Below are 13,139 nucleotides of genomic sequence, written 5' to 3' on the forward strand. Positions count from 1 at the left end.
CCCCGCCCCCGCCCCACCCGCTGCTCCGTGGAGACGGGCCAGACCCGGGGGCGCCCTGGTCGCTCGGCCGCCGCGCGACACGGAGAGAGGGGGGCAGGGCGACCGCGCGGTGCACTGTGCGCGACCCCAGCAGCCGGCAGGGCGGAGGCAAGGCCCGCCCGGCCGAGCGCCGCGGCCCGAGGTCAGGCACAGGCGACCCTCCCCCCGCGGGGCCGCAGCTGGGCCGCCCCGCCCCGGAGGCAGCCGGGTGGCGGCCGCCCAGCCGCGCCCCCCGTGTGGGCCCTACGCGCGGGGGCTGCCCCCCACCCCCGCGGGGCCTCCCGCCCGAGGGCCGCCCCGCCAGCTGCCGGCGCTGCGCTGCGCTGCGCTCCGCCCCACCCCGGCGGCCCCCGCCTTGCCTGGGCGGCCTCCGCCCAGACGCCTTCCCTGGGCTGACCTTCTCCGCCATCGGGCCAGGCTGGAGGGCTGGCAGAAGTTCTGGCAAAACCGAGAGAAAACATTTTTGTCTCTACTTCTCAGCCTCCCTCCCCCTACCCCCTCACCAGACTGCTCTCTCGGTTCCAAAAGGGAGCTAGAAATTACATGCTTCTACAGTGTTTCCTGAGGGGTTTAGGATTTTGTTTTGGAGGCGAACAGGAGATGAGACGAGGAAAGCGATGACCGAAGCGCTTTCGGCTGTGACCCTTGGGGCCGAACAGAGCCGTCTCCCTTGTCGCGGTTCTGCTGTCGTCGATTAGCATATTGAACTCTGCCGAGCTGCTCCGTGATATTTCGAAACACCAAGAAAAACCCCTTTTTTCCACCCTACCGCAAAATTAGGAACTGAAATAGTACCCCAGATCTCAATGCACCGAATTCAGAAGACTTGGCATTGTGCCCCCCCCCAGCCCCGCCCTCCCCCCCCCCCCCGATTTTTTCCCCTTTTTGCGCATCTTCGTCCAATTTCTTCTGGTTTTACTGCTTCGAGGTCACTCATGGGATCCACATTTGGAGCCAGCGACTGGGAATGCGCCTGTGCTCATAGATTTTTTTTTTTTCCCTCTTTTCCTCCCAACGGGCCTACCCGAGGCTTACAAGCCTCTCATTCCCTGCACACCCAAGTTCCATTCCTCCCACCCCCATCGCCGGGCTCCCAGGTCGTGCCCCCTCTCCCACCCCCCACCTTCCCCTCCTTGACTGCCTCCTATCCAGAACATGAATAATTCCGCAGCACTTCCCATCTGTTATTGCCATAGAGACAGAAGCTCAGCAAAGATAATGATGTTCTGTGCAGAGCCGGTGCGGGGAGAACAGCATCTGCGAGACGGGGGGACAGGTTTTCTAACCTCGAGAATAGTCAGAAGGCCTGGCTGAAGGTCTAGTGTGGGAGACTGGACAGTCTTGACAATGGGCAGTCTGGTCAGCCCTGGGCACTTGGCTCGTGTCTAGAGAAAAGAAACCAATTTTAGAAGCCAAAATGACAGATCTTTTTTTAAAGTGATTTCAAACTGCAGTTAATGATAAATAAATATACAGTACTCATTTTATCAACCGCAGAAATAATTACTTGGTAGCACAATCAAAGGCCTAAGCAGCAGAATCAACTGGACAGTAAATAGACTTGAAAAATCAAACATTTTATCCTCTCCCCTGTTCTTCTGATTTGCTTTCCCCAGGAATCTGTTTTTTGAGTGAAGGACCTTTTGTGCCTGTAGTTTTGTGTACAGTGGTTTGAGAAATAGTGACAGGCACATGTGACTAGACCCCGTCAGGCTTTGAGGACTTTCTTTTTTTTTTTTTCATTTTTCATCAAAGTACAAAATGTACCAAATTAAAATTCACTTTTCCCTTGATTCCTAAGGCCTTGGTATCAAAGGTACAGGTTAGAACTCAAGTGAAACTGAGCAGGGTACCTTTGCATAGATTTGATGCAGGTGGGAAGGTACAAGGGTTTTGCAAGCCTACTTCAGGATTTTCAGAAATTATCAGTAAAATTGATTGTGTAACATAAAACAAAAAGCCCTGAAACAAATGATAATGGTTCTTTATCTCAGAAACAGAATTGAATGGACCCAGAGAACACAGGCCCTAGAAAAAATAATCATGGTGAGGTAATGAAGTGTTAGTCACTCAGTCCTGTCCAACTCTTTGTGACCCCACCATGGACTGTAGCCTGCCAGGCTCATCTGTCTATGGAATTCTCCAGGCAGGAATACTGGAGTGGGTTGCCATTTCCTCCTCCAGGGGATCTTCCCAATCCAGGGATTGAACCCAGGTCTCAAACACTGCAGGCAGACTCTACCTGACTGAGGCACCAGGGAAGCCTGGTGATGAATATTGTAATCCCAACATGCAGATGGTCTTCATCACTGTAGAAAAGTAAGTTTAAGTATTGGTTAGTAAATAGCTATTACATTGGTTTTGCATGGTCCCCTCCTACCATGTTGGCTGTCAGTAAGAGCTGAGCAAGACCACAGTGTGAATGTGAGTCTGTGTGCATGTTAAAATTCCAAATTATTAGGATTGGGGGTACAGAGGGGGCTATGGTGGCCTTAACGCATTCTTAATTTCCATTAAGCAGCACAGATGCAAGATGCAAACTAACTGGTACTGGGTGGTCTAGAATTTCTAATTCAGTAGTAATAGATGTCACAATTAATATAAGCCAAGAATTTAAAGGTTATAAATTTGAAGACCAGTTCTGCCTTCTGATCTGATAAATGGTTTGAGGCAAATGCTTTCTTCTTGTCTCCATTTGATGATCTATTGATAGTGACGTACTAATACAGCCTATTAATATAATAGGCCTCCCCGGTGGCTCAGACGGTAAAGAATCTGACTGCAATGTGAGCAACCTGGGTTCGCTGAGAAGGGAATGGCAACCCACTCCATTATTCTTGCCTGGAGAATTCCATGGATAGAGGAGGCTGATCGGCTACAGTCCATGGGGTCACAAAGAATTGGACACAACTGAACAACTTTCGCAAACTTGTCATACTAATATTAATTACGAAGAACATGGAAGCAAAAAAGATAGGGTGAAGTGCAAATGTTCAATGTAAATTCTATTTTAGTTTTATGAAGTATGGGGAAGAAAAGTCAAATGTTTATCAAGCATAGCAACAGGCTTCTGTTTTCATTTATACTTTCTGTTCTTTTCCATTAGAAAGAGAAACTAGTTAAGCTAGATGGTTCTCTTCTTCTTGCTTCCTTGATCCACAATGACAAATATTTTTTTTAAATATCAACAATTATTTGTTTGAAATATTTTTAAACAAGTCAGATGCTACAAGTTTCTTCAGTTTCACAAAAGAATCGCAACTATTTTTTTCCCATCTCATTTTTTCCTGTAGCTTTTCATTGATTTCTACTTGTCACAATGATGATGATGATGATGATGCTCTTTAACTTTCTCAGAGCACTTTTATCTTTTTCCTACCAATCCTCCTCCCTTGCACTTTACTCCCCTTATTAGTTTAATGCTACTATTTCTGCCAGTGCAAAGTTCCTTCCCCCTCACTGACTAGACTTCCTCCTTAGGACTTCATTCTCCTCTTAACTGCCAAATCAATATTGGGTCTACAAGATTCCAATTCCCATTTTAAATAAGATGAGAACCAGATGTTTAAAAATGAGTAACTTCCTCTTCCTGAATGTCATAGAGCAATTCTTTTCTTCAGATTTTAACTTGGGCTCTGTGAAGTTGAAATGGAAGTAAGAGGAAGAAAGCAAAAAGGAATAGCTGGAAAGGGTAAAAGTAAAAAAAAGTGATGCCACAGATGTTTGCATCTTCAGCTTAAGTTTCAGTAAACTCGAAAATCAATGTAACAGATATATTAAGTATTTTGTCATCAATTCTGGAAATTTCATGAGTGTTTAGAGAATTTAGAGAAGTTTGACTTGCTGCAAATGTGTGTGTGCTGGGGGGGCGGGATGTGGGGGGGGAGTTTCCAAAAAAAAAAGAGAGGAGTCATAAATAACCCCCTGATGTTGCCAAGCTATAATTCAAAACCTGCAAGTTGAGAGGTATTGTCTAGTGTATAGGCAGTGCTGGACTATAGAGCTCTCAGTACTTACTTTCCTTTGAGATCCGTACAAAAAATTTCCTTCTTAATAGAGAGAAATTGAGACAGAGTTTAGGTCATGTGCCAAACCACTTTGCTGATCAGTAACAGAGCAGGGGTTAGAACTAAATGCATCTGACCCCCAATCAGTGAAGTTTCCATTCTTTATTTTCTCAGGGAAGCTCAGGTGAATGACTAAAGAGGGGAGTCTTGGGCCACCAAAAAATAGAATGAGACTTGTAGTGGCCTCCCAGGGGGTGGGCTGCCAAGCTCTGTGTCTTGATCTGGCTTCTGTCTCACCCTGTAAACCACATGGCAATGGAAGCAAGGCTTCATGTGGCTATAGTTGACCTTGCCCCCAGCCACAGCCAGTTGGACCAGGAACAGACACCTGAGCCAAGCTAGGCCAATGAACACCTTCCCAAAGATGATTGGAATGAGCCCTGAAAGAGTCTAGCCTCAGCTTAGCTGGCCTATTGAGTGGAGGAAATATAATCTCAGGAGCTATTGGTGGTCACACTTGCTGTATCATGGAGAAAAGCAGTGTAAGCTGGTCTACAGAGAGAAGCCAAAATGAGGCAGGTCCAAAGAGAGGAGCAGATGGAGTGCTGATAACACCTAAGTCTTAGGTTCTAGTTTGGTTCCAGGCTGAGCTGTTCTCCTGTCCTTGGATGATCCTGCAGCTTTGAACTGAATCCCCTTTTTCACTTGAGCTAGTCAGAGTAGGTTTCTGTTACTTTGTACTGGGAAGTCTGAAGACGATGTAGGAGGTTGCAGGAGTGGCAGAAAGACCCACACACTGCAATTTTATGTATCACTGGACTTAGTTATAAAATGCCAAATCTAATTAGCAATTGAGTCCTCAACCAAACCAAACCAAACCAAGCCAACAATTTAAAAAACACCCTATTTTTTCTTTTGTCTTTGGCATATGAGATATTTAAGGATCCTCTCACTTAAATGTAGGAGTCTGTGGACCAGTACTGTTGAATAAGAACGTCCTGCAATGATGGATATGTCCTATATCTGTGTTGTCCAGTAGATCTTAGTTCCCTGAACAGGGATTGAATCTGTGCCCTTGGCAGTGAAAGCTCAGAGCCCTAACCACTGAACTACCAGGGAATTCCCCAAATTATTAAAATACATCTAAATAGCCACCACGTGTGGCTAGTGGCTACCATATTGGACAACATAGCTCTCTAATTATAGAAAATAGGTTTTCTTCTGTAACACGATACAAATAGTAAAGTCTGTTTGCAGTGTCAAGATGAGAATCAAGAGGAAACTGGGAGCAGTGCAGAAACATTAGGACACAACTAGGAAGCTCCTGACCCAGTAATTGTAAACTGCATCACTTACATCCTACTCTAAAGTATAACTTGGGAAAACGATAATAAAAATTACCTATGAGGTGAAGTCGCTCAGTCGTATCCGACTCTTTGCCACCCCATGGACTGTAGCCTACCAGGCTTATCAGTTCATGGGATTTTCCAGACAAGAGTACTGGATTACCTGTAAATATATACAAAAAGAGAGAAAGGAACAAAACAAAAAAGAAGGGAAGCAGAGACAGGTAAAGTCATTTTGAAGAAGAAGGACAGTACTCTGGTCAGAGTAAAACAACTGATAGCATGAACAAATCTACAAAATAAATGTATCCCTTCGTAAGCTATCCAGGCAGCAAGATTAGCAAGGCTATCTCAGTTGTGGCAATGAATGCACCAGCCTTAAGGTACCCAGAAAGCTAATTATGTATTGAACCTCCTTTATTCTGATTTCTTACCCAGGGAGCAACTTCTGATTATGATTAGACTTCCCAAAGCACTGGAGTGCAAGTATTCCAGTGCCTTTCTAGCTGCAAACAAATACGTGGCAGGCTGGTTGTGTGTACCACTGGCTGTGACTTTGGTTAAAGTGAACCTGCCTGCTCACAGACCAAATCCAGTCTTGTTTGTTGACAAAATCAAATATCTGAACCTTCAAGGCAAAGAGCCAGGCTCTAATTAGCCCAGATAACATCAGCTGGGTCCTTTCCTGGCAGACAGCCAAATGACCTCCCCACATACTCCTTGACCTGTGACTAGTCTTTCGAAATACTAATTCCTAAAGTAGGATTGGGAGAAACTGTAGAGCTCCTGGGTGGATTCTGGCATGGTCGAGAAGGAGAACCAGAGGATTCAGGAATGGAAGACTATGAGACAGAGGAGTCAATTAAATAGGATGGATAATAGGAAAAAGCAAGGGCCAATTGCATTCTTGGGCTTCCAGGTGGTGCCAGTGGTAAAGAACCCATCTGTCAATGCAGGATCGATCCTGGGTGGGGAAATCTCTTGGAGCAGGGCATGGCAATTCACTCCAGCATTCTAACCTGGAGAATCCCATGGACAGGGGACCCAGCTGGGCTCCAGTCCCATAGGGTCACAAAGAGTCAGACAAAACTAAAGTGACTTAGCACAATTGCCATTCTTGTTTGCAAAGTATTGGAGAGACAGAGTTCAATACACTCTTTAAGAAAGTTGCTTGATAAGACCCAGAACTGACTTACTAAAACAAAGAGTAGCGTAACCATTTTTTAAAATAGAACAAGCTCTTTTTAAATAGAAAACTTTTAATTCTCATTTCCTCTCACCCCAAAAGTACCCATTAAGTCCCTAAAGCAATTTTTCTCAAAGTGTGGTTTATCAAGCACCTGGGCAAGTTATCTGAGGAACTTTTTAAACGAATAGATCGCTGGGCCCCGGAACTACATAGTTAGACTATCTCAGAGACTGGAACACAGAAATCTCTACTTTGCATAAATGCCCAGATGCTCCTCTGCCCTCTCCATCTGAGAAGCTCTCCACCACGAACAATACAAAGAAAAGGACAGGGAAGAATTCTCCTCCTTGAACTGTGACCAGTGATGCCCACAGAAACAGGATCCCTCAGACCAGCCACTTGGGCAGGCAGGGCAGTCTTTCCTGAGAGAAGAGCCAGGCTCAACTTTTCAAACTTTGTCAGCTGTTCCACCATGCTGAGACCAGTTTGAGGTTTTTTGGGTTTTTTTTAATTATTCTTTTACAAAATTTGCGAAATTAAGCAAAAAAGAGCACCTGGAATTTTATCTTTCCTTCTTTCTTGGATTGTAATCTCCCTAGCAGCAGTCAAGCTGTCTTAACTTTTCCTGAAGTTAAAAAAAAAAAAAAATTCTAGAAATAGGAATATTTCCCAAAATAATATTAAAATTCTTCCAAAAACAATTTCACAGGAAAAAAAAAAAGGAAAAGCAAAAGGTCATAAGACTCAACCATATTTGTGAGTTAATTACAGAAGTGAAACTTTCATTTCTTAAATGTTTACACACATGAAGAGAGGGAGTATTATATTCTCAGTGTTCAATAATTGAAATATTAAGAGAACAAGAGAAATATAATGGTAAAAATGAGACAAGATAGGTAGCAAAATTAAAAAATTTTATACCCATTGACTCAACAGTTACTCTTTTGTAAATTCATCCTAAGTTAATGGACAAGTGCAAAACATTGACAAGTGTATAATAAGGTTGTGTATCAATGTTGTTAATAATATAGGAAGATTGAACTGTTCTAATGTGAAATACATCAATCATGATGCATGCAATTCCTCCATCCTCTTACGAGAGAAACCACCCTGCTCACACTCCCTTTCTGTGATCCAGGACTTTTCTTTGAACAAAGGATGGATGATCATTGGGACTTCGCAGGGGGTGATCCAGTGGTTTAGACTCTGTGCATCCACTGCAGGAAGTGCCAGTTTGACCCCCGGTTGGGGAACTAGGAACTGGGATCCCACATGCCTAGTAGGGCAGCCAAAAACAAAAAAATTAAGGATGATTACTGAGTGGATCAGGAGTGGGATCCAAACCACAGGCTGGTCAACAACTTAGTCTTAGCCTGACCCAAAAAGCCGAGACAGAGAAGTTGATGATAATTAATTAGGCCAAGTAAACTTTCTCCTTGTATGATTTAACATAAAAATAGAGACTTAGCCAATTGGAATTGACATATACATTTTTATTTATAAATTAATTATAAAGTTATATACTAAAACCTCAGATAGTAAGATGGTTATTTGCAAATATGCCTAATATAAGTATGAAAGTTGTTTTCCTAGAAAAAATATTAACAACTCTGTTGTTTTATCCATTAATATCTCAATCATTTACCAGTTAAACTAGTTACAATAGGTGGTCAACATATTCTTTCAGCTGACAGCATGGGAAATAAGTGTTGATAATAAAGTCTTATATTCATAAAGTTAAATATCTTGAATTTTAAAGCTCACTAGAATTGGTCTCTGTGGGATATGAATATTTTCTCTGTTACTGAAATCAGAGACTGGGCTTCTAATGAATAGGTTTTCTTTACACAGGTAATATAGATTTTAAAGAAACCACATGGGCTCATTAAATGGTAATATAAATGTGAAATTACTACCCTGAAGTTCCATTAGCCACTTTGTTGATTTTTAAATAAATCAGTTTGTCAAAAAAAAACTCTGCATAATAGTTTCCTCATGTGCTTCCGTTGCCTTCTCCTGGATGGACAAGGGCCAGGCATTCAGTATGTTCTACACATTTAAAAATAGACAAAATAAACATTGTATTAGCATAATTGTAAGAAAATGGAGAACAACTTGCCGAGAAATGTTACCAAATTACTTAGCTGTAAACAATTACCCACACTGCTGCAGGCTCCTAAGGGCTTCCACAAAGTCTACACCGCAGAGTCCACGGTCAGCCCAAAAGGAAGTGAGTCCCGTCTCCAACAGGCCTCTAGGACGTCATCAGCACACCCACATCTGCTCAGACATTCAACTGAGAACTTGACCTAAACTGGAAGATCTTCTGGTTTCTCCTCTCCCAAGATTGGTCGCTTGCTTCCAGAAAGTGATGCCAACTATGACCCTAATACCATTGACTGCCCACAATACCAAAATGTCAGAAATATACATCTGCTGTTGTCAGCTGTATACAATTTCTATCCTTCAGGATACAGTCTCTCTGCCACCTCCCCGTTTTCTTAATTTTTTTTTAAATCTTTTTACCGTGCTAGGTCTCTCTTGCTTTGTATGGGCTTTTCTCTATTTGCAGCGAGCATAGACTACTCTTCATCACAGTGCACAGGATTCTCATAATGGTGGCTTCCCTTGTTGCAGAGGGAACCTGTTGCACAGGTTCTAGGCTCACAGGCTTCAGTAGTTGCAGCATGCAGGCTCGGTCATTGCTGCTAGCAAGCTCCAGAGTGGGTCTTAATAGTTGTGGTGCACAGGCTTAGGTGCTCCAGGCATGTGGGATCTTCCTGGACCAGGGGCTGAACCCGTATCCCCTGCATTGATGAGCAGATTCTATCCCTGCACCACCAGGGAAGTCCCTCTCTGCACTTTCATATGTTATATGTGTTAGTCTCTCAGTTGCATCTGACTCTTTGTGACCCCATGGACTGTAGCCCGCCAGGCTTCTCTGTCCATGGGATTCTCCAGGCAAGAATCCTGGGGTGGATTGCCATTCCCTTCTCCAGAGGATCTTCCCCACCCAAGGACTGAACCCTGATCTCCTTCATTACAGGCAAATTCTTTACCGTTTGAGCTACAGGGAAGTCCTCTGCCCTTTAATTCTTATCAAAATACAGTTGTGAGGAATATTATTCATCAAAGATTGCCTTGAGGACCGGAAAGCCGTTCACTCTTCTTAGGCATGTTATGTCTTCTCCGCCTTAGATTTCCACCACCCCCACCCCCGCCCCCCGCCGCTTGGATCAAATCAACCATTCAAAGTCTTCATACTTGAAACAAGGAGAGATCCCCTCCTTAGCAGGATTTTTGTAAGAGGAACCTGTCATCTTCTGGTTGAGAATGGTATTCCCTTTATGAGGACCCTTGAGAGAAATTTCTGTTGAGCTTCAGCTGTTTTGCTTCTATTGGAAATACTAAAAAGGTTGTTATTAACCAGGTTTCTCTTCAGGTACTTTGATGCTCAGAAGCAAATTTGTAGGCTACATCCAGACACAGTTGTGTGTTCACTCTATACTTGGTTTGATTTTATTTCCCACCTAATTTCTCATTGCTCTCATTTCATCTGTGAGACAAGAAATAAAGGAGGGTGGGAAAGAAGTTGGAGGTAAAACAGAGAGAAATGGGAAGTTCTGACTAACTTACACCATTTGTCAAATCCTCTCACATACAAATGCAAGGCCAATGTCCACCTTATAATTACTAAAATGACTTTCAAGGTATTTGTACCAAGACAGTCTCAGAGCTAAGAGAGAAAAAAATTTTGTTACTATTTCCATTCATCTTGTCCATAGAATTTAATCAGATAATTTTGTTAAGGAACAGTTATCCATTGCATTTACTTCAAGTCACTTAGAGGTAGAGGATTATAAGAAGACCTGTTACAGGAACCAGAAAGCCCTTGTGCTCCAAGGTAACCTGGCACCACCCTCTTTCCTTCCTAACTTTGACTTACATATGGCATCCTTTTGGGCTTCCTAGTTGGTACTAGTGGTAAAGAATCCACCTGCCAATGCAGGAGACATAAGAGAAGCAAGTTTCATCCCTGGGTCAGGAACGGCAACCCACTTCAGTATTCTTGCCTGGAAAATTCCATGGACAAAGGAGCCTAGCAGGCTACAGTCCATGGGGTCACAGAGTCAGACATGACTGAGCACACATGGGATTGTTTAACTTGAGCTCTTTTATGTTCCTACATTTAAATTATCAAAAAGAAGACTTTTGTGGGCTCAGAATGTCTATCTAAGCCAGGCTGTACTAGGCAGACTACACTGGGAGTGACAGGAAACCACCTCTTGCCTAAGCTGCTGGAATGGGGGTTGCAGACATTGAAACATGACTGCCTAGAGGATCCTTTGGGCAAAGCAGTTTCTTCAGAGGGAATGAAGACATGCATGCCCTGAAAACATCTAGTATACCATAGAAGAATTAGATGGGAATAAAGCTTTCTCTCCCTTTAACGCCTACTGAAATTCAGACCACCCTTCGAAACTAGAGTCAATCCCTGGGTCTTTTGTGAAGCTTTGTCTATCCATCTCTGCCTTTCCTAATTTCACAGTCATTTACATTTACCATGTTATGTCTTACAGTGTTATTTTACAATCTCAGATTTTCATCTATATTTTAAGATCTGGCAGGGTGGGAACTGCCTCTTACTCACAACTGTCTTACCACAGGGGTTGGTATGGTTCTTTACATCATACTCTCAATAAGTGTTTGTTCTTGACTGTGCAGAAGTTGATACAGTCAGTCTTTCTGCTAACCCACCAAGTAAATTAATAATCCTTTTGGCAAGATCCTGAAACAGAGCAAAAATCCCATTTTTAAAAAATAAATAATTTCTACCAAATTTTGACATTTCTCTAGTATTTAGGAAGAATCTCAGAATTGTCTTTAAATTGAATAAAAATCAATTGATCACAGGGAGGAAAGAAGAGGTAAGTTTTCTTCCACTTTCTTAGGCCCTTCACCCACTTCCTTCCACTCCCTTTCAGAGGCCAGGAAAGTCTCCAGTGACTGCAAAGTTTAGATATGCCCTTTGTCTGTATGTGTATAAGGATGCCCTTTGGAGCCAATCAATGTGGCCACAGCCTATCAGTCCAAATGGGGCACTTCTGACTCTCCACTAGAAGGAATTTCCGGTCTGGCTGACACCCTTGGTGTACAGATTCTTTATCATTAAATCAACACAGACAGACTCCCGAAGGGACTGCCTTTTTCCTGGTAGGGCATTTCCTACCAATTCTTGCTTTGTCAGTTCAATAAGCATAGTATTCTTTAATCCATTCTGACTAGATGCTAGAATTCTCTACTGACTGTCCAAGAGGTGGAAATGGCCAAAAGTTGAATTAATATCTCTGGAAAAAAGTTGAGATATGGCTCAAGCATAGTTTCAGGTCTGCAGTGGGGATCACTACTTTGGCTAAAGGATATAGCCTAGGCCTATGCTCTTTGGTCTCTAGTGTTGATTCATACTTTCTCATTCTCCCTTTCTCTCTCTGGCATTGAATTTAAATGACTTCAGATAGATTTACCACGGCCCCACCACTCCCTATCACTGACCCTGACACACATTCTCATACTCAGCAATTACAACCACGCCATTACAAAGATCCCCATCAGTTTTCAGTAACTGGTTTTAGTAACCGCTGATGACCATTGCCTGGATCCATTGTTTCCTTAGGGGCTGCACTTATTTGCTCCTTTCTCAGACATTAGTGCGGAGAAGGCAATGGCACCCCACTCCAGTACTCTTGCCGGGAAAATCCCATGGACAGAGGAGCCTGGTAGGCTGCAGTCCATGGGGTCGCTAAGAGTCAGGCACGACTGAACGACTTCACTTTCACTTTTCACTTTCATGCATTGGAGAAGGAAATGGCAACCCACTCCAGTGTTCTTGCCTGGAGAATCCCAGGGACGGGGGAGCCTGGTGGGCTGCCGTCTATGGGGTCGCACAGAGTCAGACACGACTGAAGTGACTTAGCAGCAGCAGCAGCATACATTAGTGGGGATGTTTTTTTAAAAAGAATTCTCAGGACTTCCCTGGTGTTCCAGTAGCTAAGACTCTGTGCTCCCAATGCAGGGGGCCCAGGTTTGACCCCTGGTCAGGGAATTAGATCCCACACATAAAGTGAAAGTCACCCAGTCATGTCCAACTCTTTGTGACCCCATGGACTGTAGCCCACTAGGTTCCTCTGTCCATGGGATTCTCCCGGCAAGAATACAGGAGTGGGTAGCCATTCCCTTTTCCAGGGGATCTTCCCAACTCAAGGATCAAACCCAGGTCTTGGTGGCCCATACTGTGAAGAACTAGATCCCACATACTGAAACTAAAAAATATCCCACATACTATGATCAAGATCTGAGATCCTGCATGCCACAACTAGAACCCAGCACTGCAGTCAAATAACTTTTTTAAAAAAACAAACAAACAAGCCTCTCCCTTTCCATCTGTTGCTGAACCTGAAGTACAGCTTTTTGTTACTGTTTTCAGAAAAGGCAGGATATTTGATTCTTTCCTTTTATTTACCCGTTTTCATAAGGATGACCATCCTCCAAAGATAACCA

Source organism: Odocoileus virginianus, chromosome 4 (genome assembly GCF_023699985.2).
Source record: "Odocoileus virginianus isolate 20LAN1187 ecotype Illinois chromosome 4, Ovbor_1.2, whole genome shotgun sequence".
Taxonomy (NCBI): domain Eukaryota; kingdom Metazoa; phylum Chordata; class Mammalia; order Artiodactyla; family Cervidae; genus Odocoileus; species Odocoileus virginianus.